Below are 9529 nucleotides of genomic sequence, written 5' to 3'. Positions count from 1 at the left end.
ATGGGTGAAGGTGAACATGTAGGGTTACTTATAGGGCACCAACATCACTAATTGAGATATGGAAAAGTCAGAGAGCCACATGCTCATTTTTTATTTATTGGAGGATGATGAAAATAGAGGGTTGCTATTATTTGGAGTGGACAGTGTCTACTCACCCCAAGCCCACAAAGAAAACATCTTCGATGTAATTATATATATATATATATATATATCTAGAATCTGATAAGCAATAACAATAATAAAAATAAACAAAAAGGTAAGTGGTTAAGATATTTTTTTTATGGATTTATTTTATTGTATATTTTTATTATAGTTGTGCGTTTTTAATTTTTATTGTTATTATGATAGTTATTTTTCATTTTTTTTTTCACTTTAATTTATAGATATTCCCTTGTATTGGGCGGATGTTAGTTTGACAAGAATTAAGACATATAATATGGATCTGATTGATGCTTCCGAATATATGTGTTGCACTACAAGTCCCCCTTCACATGCACGACTTGGTGCCATGATATATCCCAATGTTATGAAACCTAGTGAACTTGTAACAAGTATAGACAAAGGTTTCCTAGTTTATGGATCAGGACTCCGTGAGAATGATGGCATAGAGTAGTGTCATCGATTCTCCACAATAAGGTTGTGTATATATCCCCTTCAATCGCAAGCCAATGAAGTATTTGAATAACCTATGGTATTTTTTTAGTTGTTTCCTCCCAAGCTCTAAGTAACTGTCATTTCAGTTCTTTGTGTATTCTATATTTTTGGTTAATTCTATGGCTTTCATCGAAAATGGATCTATGGTTGAGGCATTGTTTTAAATCACAATGCACCCAATCATAGTGGAGTTGGTAGCCAGGAATGCAACCAAATAATTTCATAATTGTTTCCCACTTGACATTAAATAGTGTCCCTATATTCTGGGGAGAAGGTCAAGTAGAAGCAATCCCACTACTAAAATGAGGAGGTGAAATTTATGGTTTGTGTAACAACCCTAGTTAAAAATCCATGTAAATATAATAATATAAGGCCACGATCATGGGACATGTATTCCAATATGAATGGTGGAAAAAAACATTCTAGTGGGGTGTCACTTCGGTTTATTATGGCTAAGGAAATTAGCAAAGGAAATGGAAAAGGCTTTGGAAAGGCATGAGGCATTTATTGGCATTTTATTTATGAAAATAATGGAAATTAGGATAAAAGGAAGGTGAAAGGTCGCAGGTTGCGTGTGAGGAGGAAAATGAAGGAATATAATGGAAATTGAAGAAAATAGAGGCCTCATTGATAAAAAGGATATTGAGGATCAATTCATAGACTTTTGTCAGTTCAACTTTGGAGCTCTCTCATTATTCTCTCTCTCTCCCTCTCACCCTTGGACACTTAGAGTTTTCTTGGAGCACTTTGGCATTGGATCAAGAAAGGAAAATAAGGCAAGAGGAAGGAAGGAGAAGCAAGGAAGAGCAGGATCAAGCAGTTACAATAGGATTCTTTGCAGGCATCGATTTGCATGTGTGATTTCCTTGCTAGATTTTGCATGCATGGTATTGCATGTGGTTATTTACTGTCATGACATGGGTTTTTCCAAGTGTGACAGTGTTTTCAGCCTAGCCTTGTCATTTTCAGATAGACATGGCTTGAAGGGGTTCTCATGTTTTGGTTGAGCTGGATTTTTGGATGGATTCAAAGTTGAGTGAGGTGGATCTCCGAAAGAAAGAACACATGGCCTAATGATCCCTGAACCGGACTGTGGATTGTTGTAAATCCACTATCCTAGTGACCCCTTAACCAGACTGTGGGTTGCAATAAAGCCAGGTATTGTGTGCCTTGGTGGGCCTAGGAATCCTCGATCATTTAATGGTGGGATATACAGTAAAGCCTAGAGGTGGGTGCTCTCCATCAGGCCTAGTAATCCTGGGATGGGATGTATGGTAAATCCTGGAGAGTGGAGTCTTGGTTAGGGCCTAGTGATCTGGGATGGATTGTGGTAAAGCCTAGAGACTAGTGTCTCGGTTATGGCCTAGTGATCCCTGGATCAAACTGGATTGCGGTAAATCCTAGAGACTATGAAACAGGAAAATTCCTCACGGTGTAAGTGGAGAAATTCGGTGGCATCCATGCTTGTTTTGGCCTAGTGATTTGGTGGAGAACATGGTAAATCTTGTTATTACATGTTTATTGTTTTGGCCTAGTGATCCGGTGTGGATTGTGTAAACCCCAGTTTCTATTGATGAGGGTGAGGTGGTTTAGCCTCAGGATGCCCTGGTTGGTTCTTTTGGTTTGAGTCCCACATTCATGCTTGGAATATGGCACGAGGGTGATTGGTTGAAGAGATATTTGGCTTAGCCAATCTATGGTCAGGTGGAATGTGGTAGTCCCATATTGGGTTGGCTTTTGCATTCATTAATAAGAGGTTCTTTCCTTGGTATCTTATGTGTAAATGTATTGGTTTATATATGGATTCTATGGCTGATATATCCTTGGTATTTCAATTGTTATTATGCTAGTTATGAATATGTATTATGACAGTGATGATGTATGGTAAATCCTAGAGACTACGAGATAAGAAAATTCCTCACGGTGTAAGTGGAGAAATCTGGTGGCATCTATGATTTTTTTATCCTAGTGATCCAATGTGGATTGCGGTAAGCCCCAGTTTATATTGATGAGGGTGAGGTGGTTTAGCCTCAGGATGCCCTGGTTGGTTCTTTTGGTTTGAGTCCCACATTCATGCTTGGAATATGGCATCGGGGTGATTGGTTGAAGAGAGATTTGGCTAAGCCAATCTATGGTCAGGTGGAATGTGGTAGTCCCATATTGGGTTGGCTTTTGCATTCATTAAGAAGAGGTTCTTTCCTTGGTATCTTGTGTGTAAATGTATTGGTTTATATATGGATTCTATGGCTGATATATCCTTGGTATTTCAATTGTTATTATGCTAGTTATGAATTTGTATTATGACAATGATGATGTATGGTTGTCCTCATGTTTTTATTTGTGAATGAAGGAACAATGTATCTATGACCTAATAGATGATAATACAACTAATGATATAAGGGAACAATGCTTATTAGTGATTCTCAAATAAGTATGAGACCCTTATCCTTAGATTTGTTGTTTAAACCTGTAGATTACATTTTTGTGACATGTTTGACGAAATGCCTGTCATGGCTAGTAGGGGTCCAGCCTAGTCATTGTCAATGCTTTTGCAAATGTATCATTGTTCTATTGTGTAAATTCATTTTTGAAGGTGTCATTGAGTTTTGGGTAGTGACCTGGGCTCTGGGACTTGAAAAGTGGGACAAATCCTTGAGTCACGGGCACAGGTCTGAGAAGAAAAGTCCCCAAGTGCATGCATACCCATGCTATCGGAGCGTCTGGAGCCTCCCAGACACACCCTTTTCCATGTCAAGAAAGTGTCTTAGGGTTTAATGGTTTAAAACTTCAGTTGATCTCAGGGGCTGGTTACCTAAGTGGTTGGATGGCTCCTAGGAGTTTTGCTGCTGATATAGAAGGTCTGTGTGAGGTGTTCCACCGGTTCCACTTCTTTAACTGACACATAGGGAGTCGAATCATATCATAGTAACTTATCGTCACATGTTTACCCCAGTTGGCTGGTTACTTGGTAGATTTTGGAGGAGGGTGTTACAGAGTGGTATCAGAGCGGGCTTTGTTCTCTTTGGGTAGTTTCTAGTTTATGTTCTTTTTCAGTGATATTTGATACCACATAGTGGTATCAAAGCATGATTCACCCCTTAGACTGGATGGGCAGTGTGTTGGTCATGCATTCATGTCGGTTGCATATGTGTTCCTTATGCTTGTAGTCCATGTGCTTGCTACTTTTTCATGGTGTTGATCATGGTTGTAGTGATGTCGCCATGTGAAGGTTGATGGTTTTGTTGTGGGATGTGTTGTCATGAGTGTATGGTTGTATATGCATTTGTTATGCATGTCGGTGTCTATATGTTGTTATGCATGCATTGTCATGGTTATAGTTATGCATGTATAGTAGGTCAAACATGCACTGTGAGGTCATTGTATCCATTTTAGGTCATCATGATGTTGTTTTTTGTTATGATGGTGATGTGTTAGCTGAGATAGATTAGGATATGTAGATCACCAGAGTGAGATTGAAGCAATAGACTTCGGGGTAAGAGCAGATCGTCACACAGGTTTGTATGGTGGGCATGCAGGTATGTGGTTAATGGTTGTTATAAGAATTATGGTTATTTATATACTTGTCATTGTTGATTTTTGGTAGTATCGGATGTGCTCTAAGTCTCAAATTTTGTAGGGAGGCTTAGATACATGCATTCTCCAATACCCAATTTTTTTTTGGGAAATTACACCTGGAGACAATTTTATTAAAATAATTAATTATTTTTAATGCGACCCTAAGTTTAAACGTAGGAAATTAAAATAATTAAAGGGTATTAATATAAACTGTGGGTGAAACTTCTAGAATAAGGTAGAGATCAAGTCAATATGATCCTAGCCATTGATTAGAATGTAATCTTGGTCATTGATTGATCAACGAGAGGATTATAGGAGAAGGCTTGATGGGCACTTGGAGAAAACACACCAAGAGTTGATCATAATAGCGCAACGATTTTGTGGTGATCACATAGAGAGGGGAAGAGATAGTTTTTGGTTGGAGAATCTTATCATGAGCCAAGAATACACAATAGAGAGACAGAGAAAGATGTAGAGGAGGTAGCTTTAGGAGACCCGAGATGAGTTAGCAGCTGTGGGGTCAACACCTTAGGGTTTCGAGATGGTTAGAATGGCCCTCAAATTAGTCTCAGAGGAGTGGCAAGTCTTTGTCTAGAGCATCTCGGGTAGGGTGACTTTGCCAAACTGGGATAAATGTGGTTAGCTCTTAAGCAAGAGGAGCTGAGAAGGGACTTGGTCAAGTGTAAACTTGACAGAAGCAACAACAGTGGGTCGAAGCCCAAGAAGGAGGAAGAGAATGCAGCCCTCACATCCAAGGGGTAGTAGGCGCAGTGGAGGTAGAAGAAGGATGTCACAAAGATCAAATGCTTCAGGTGTGGTGAAATTGGTCACTACGCAACACATTGTACTCTCAGGAAGAAGGACAAAGATGAGAAGCATGATTCGAAGGTTGCAGCCATGAAGATCAATGAGGATGATTTTTCCATGACAGCCGAGATACCTCCAAGAGGGAGGTGAGATGATTTAGAGCTATAGTTTGAAAGAACTACAGATGGGCAGGATCCTTTAGGAACCGACCTCATGGATCAATTCCTTTCTACAGGATCCCAAAAAAAAGGTAGTAGGATGGATTGGGCCAGTTGATGTAAAGGAGTGTAGGAGTGATAGTTGTAGTGGCTAGTAGCGCTAGAGGCTGAGAAGCACAGAGCATAGTTGGCAGCAGTGCAGATGGCACAAAGCAAAGGTTAGCAACAATGCAGAGGCTTTAGAGGGTCAGCGTAGAGACTAGCAGTAGTCAGACTCTAACAACGAGATGCATCATATTGAACACCATTTCAGTAATTTGGGATGTTTTTCTATTGCTGATGTAGTAGCAACAACAATTGGAGAAGTTTGCAGTGGAGATGCAGTTGGCAGTGCCAGTGCCAACAACAACACGAATGCAGAATTGAGAGGGAGTTGTAGTACGTATGTAGTGTTGATAGTGGTAGGGTTAGTAGCAATACAGATGCAACATTTGCATAGTAGTTGGTGGAAAGGATTTCAGATATCAGCAGTGCAGAAGGAGATGTTATAGAACAGAGTGATGCTTTAGCAGGTTGCATTGCTAGAGCACATTCCTTGCTAAGAGGCAGTGTTGATTTTTGGTAGCATCAGATGTGATCTAAGTCTCAAATTTGGCAGGGAGGCTTAGACACATGCATTCTACAATACCCATAAATCATTTTGGGAAATTCCACACGAAGACAGTTTTATTAAAATAATTAATTATTTTTAATGGGACCCTAAGTCTAAACTTAAGAAATTAAAATAATTAAAGGGTATTAATATAAACTGTGGGTGAAAATTCTAGAAGAAAGCGGAGATCAAGTCAATATGATCCTAGCCATTGATTAGAATCTAATCTGGGTCATTGATTGATCAATGAGAGGATAATAAGAGAAGGCTTAATGGGCACTTGGAGAACACACACCAAGAGTTGATCAGAGCAACACAGTGATTTCGTGGTGATCACGCAGAGAGGGGCATAGATAGTTTTTGGTTGGAGAATCTTCTCTTGAGCCAAGAATACACAACAAATAGGTAGAGAAAGATGTAGAGGAGGCAACGCAGTTCCCAGTGAGGGTGACACAGAGCCACGAAGGGCTCACGCAGAGCAGCGCAGTGTCTTTAGTGCATAAGTCCAAAATTTAGCTAGGAGTTTGATGTTCTGAGCCGGGAGGGATTTAGTCGAGGCTCCTAAGAGAAAATCGATCTAGTAAAGGAAATGACGCAGTTCCTCAGAGGCAGTGATGCAGGCCCACACAGTGATTGCATAGGGAAAGCGCAGAAGTAGTCAGGGACTCGTTGTTTCAATTGCTGGATCAGTCGAGACCTGTAGTGTAAAGTGAGGTAATCTCACTAATTTCTTCTTCCGAGTGATATTCTCTGTACTGGATAGCCAACAAGTCATCCAAAGTTTGTATTCATATTTACTACTGCATAATAATAAAACCCTTAGAGTTGCTGCACCATTTTTGCTGCATTGGGTTTTTCTAGGGACATTTGTCCAAAAATAATGGTGTCATTGTGTTGTATCTATTTCTTGTTCAGTTTGTTTTTTCCACTTATAAATTTAAATGGTGTAGGTTGCAGTGTATGTATTTTAATGTTTGCCATATAAAATTGCAAATAACTTGTTCATGTAAATTAACAAGTAGGAGAAATATTATCAGTTGTTGTAGTAGGAATTTGGTCATCCAATTTTGCAAAGTCTTTTATTGTTGTTATGGTTACATTTGTGATAAATGATAGTTGATTAGTGTAGTCATGTGCACATGTGTCATATAGTCATGAATGATAATAACATGTTGTTGTATGCATTATGGTCATATGCGTGATGGTTATGTTCTTTGCATTGAATATATTGATGTTACACATATCATGTTAACCTGGATTGGTATATGCAGATGATTATGTTTATGGTATTCAGGTAGGAGTTGACTTATTTGTGATATAATTGTGTTGTACTAATCTAGAATGACTGTGCATATGTGATTACTATGCATGAATGACAATTTTTTATGAGCTTATGATGTGAACATGTTAACTAGTTACTGTTATGGATATCATGACCTTATTTATGTTTGAGTTGATATGTTGTGAAGTTATATCATGCTAATCTAGATTGATTGTGCAGACAAGATAGCCTTCTCTGAGATAAATTAAGGTATGAGTTTTCTTATGTCATCTATTTGGTGTTTGAGTGTTTGGTGTCTATTATATCATCTATCTATTGTCTAAATGTTTGATTACTTGAATGATATGAGTATGTTTCTATAAGATTTATTGTCGAAATAATATTGTGTTAATATGATCGTACTAATACATATGTGTTAAGACAACTGATATGTACTTGAGTGTAAGTAGGTGATAGTTGTAGCATTATGTATTATGACTGATGAATGTGAGTTGATTGTTGATTATGACATTGTTGTTAGACTTGGTAAAGGTTGATTTTAGATTTATAGATATGTTGTCTTGATCTTTAGAACATGTGGCTGACATGTGAGAGTAGTTGCAGGGAAACATGCCTAGTATTAACTTGACAAGGTAATAGTTGATGTGTTTATATAACTAACATTTGGGTGATGTGACAGTGCATAGTAAGACTCAATTGCAGTAAGGAAAATGAAAAAGAAAGGAAATGGGTGAAAATTCCTTTGGCTATGTTTGGAAACCGCAATTCCAAACAAATGAGTTCTTTGCATACAAAAAGTCTTCTTAACCTTGAATTTGTTTAACATTATGAGGATATGTGTTATATTCATAAATATGATTTGACAGGTATAACAACTGGTTCTAGTTATCTAGATTCGTCAAAGGATTGGAGTCCCCTAAGAGATGGCATGGATGTGTTCAGTTGCAAGCAACATGCTTGGCACAACAAGGTAAGGTAACTGGTGTATTTTTATGTTTATTTATGCACTGATAGTTATGTGTTTATGGAAATGTGATGCAGGGGATTGCATGGCAAAATGACTACCATGAAATTCTGAAGAAGGCTCAGGTTGATATTTCCTTTGGAAGCACTAGGAACCATGGGGATCGATTCATGGTGTCTGTTGAGAGTCTCGTGATTCCGATTCTTTATGCTTTGTTTGCACTTGATTTGCAGCTTTGTTTATGTCTAGTGTATGGCCATACCACTTTGTTCGCGGTGTTGTATTGTTAATGGTTTTCATGTTTTTGTTTTTTCTTTCCTTTTATGTCTTGAGGGTCTTGGGAATTGGTTGGGAAAGAGGAAAGTTAATGGATCTCAGGGAGAGTTGAATGAAACCTAGCAGTTAATGTAAGACCCAAATGAAGATCGGTGCATGAGTAAGGGAAGTTAAAGGTAAAAATATGACATTCAGTTCTATTGGTTCGGTCCATTGATGTAAATGGACAGTGGCAATATAGTCATGAGAAAGGTAACAGGAAAGGTGAAGTAAATGGATATGAGGCATCAAATGCCTTGGCTATGTTGGGAACAATTGTTCTCAATGTTGTGCATGGTGTGCACAGATAAAGAGCGTTCTCTTAACCTTCACCTTATTCTATCTAGTAATTATGTTATGATCATGATTATGTTGATGTTTATATACATATGTATGTATGTATGCATGTCGTTGCCCAATAGGATCATGATTGTTTTATGCTAATGTTTATGTATACGTATCTATCTATCTATGTCATTGTTCGATTGGGTTGTCAGGGATCATTCTTGTGGAGGAATGATTGCTTATGCAGGTGAGTGGCATGACGAGGTTCCTCGTCTTATGGGGAATCAAGTGGGGAGAGTAGTCATGAAAAATATACGAGGTTAGTGTCATATGGATATGAATTGATATTGTATGCTTGTATTATGCATATTTTTATGTTATGACATGTAACTCTGAGGGATACATCAGCTGAATGTAAGCAGTAAGATCTGCAACATGCCAGGATAAGCATGGATGGCAGAGAGACACTAGAAGCAATGTTTCCTGGTAGAGACAATGTGGTTTTGGATGTGTAGTACTATTGTTGTGTATATGTTTCACATGTATATTCAGTGATTGTACCTATGGTGATGTGTACATGTAATATATGTAGTTTTGTGTACATATGATGTTGTGTGCTTGTTGTATGTATGGTGTTATGTGTACATTGCATATGTTGTGATGGATATAGATGGTGCTACGTACATGTCAGATATGCGGTGTTGTGTACATATTGTACTGATTGCATGATGGATATGCGGTGTTGTGTGCATATGGTGATGTGCGCATGTTGGATATGCAGTGTTGTGTACATAGGGTGTTATGTACATGTTGTATATACAATGCTATGTACATAT

Source organism: Pinus tabuliformis, chromosome 5_1, assembly GCF_031772625.1.
Source record: "Pinus tabuliformis cultivar Carrire ecotype Pingquan chromosome 5_1, CPIR1, whole genome shotgun sequence".
Lineage (NCBI taxonomy): Eukaryota > Viridiplantae > Streptophyta > Pinopsida > Pinales > Pinaceae > Pinus > Pinus tabuliformis.
The sequence above is the reverse complement of the archived record's forward strand: the minus strand, read 5'-3'. Positions refer to the sequence as shown.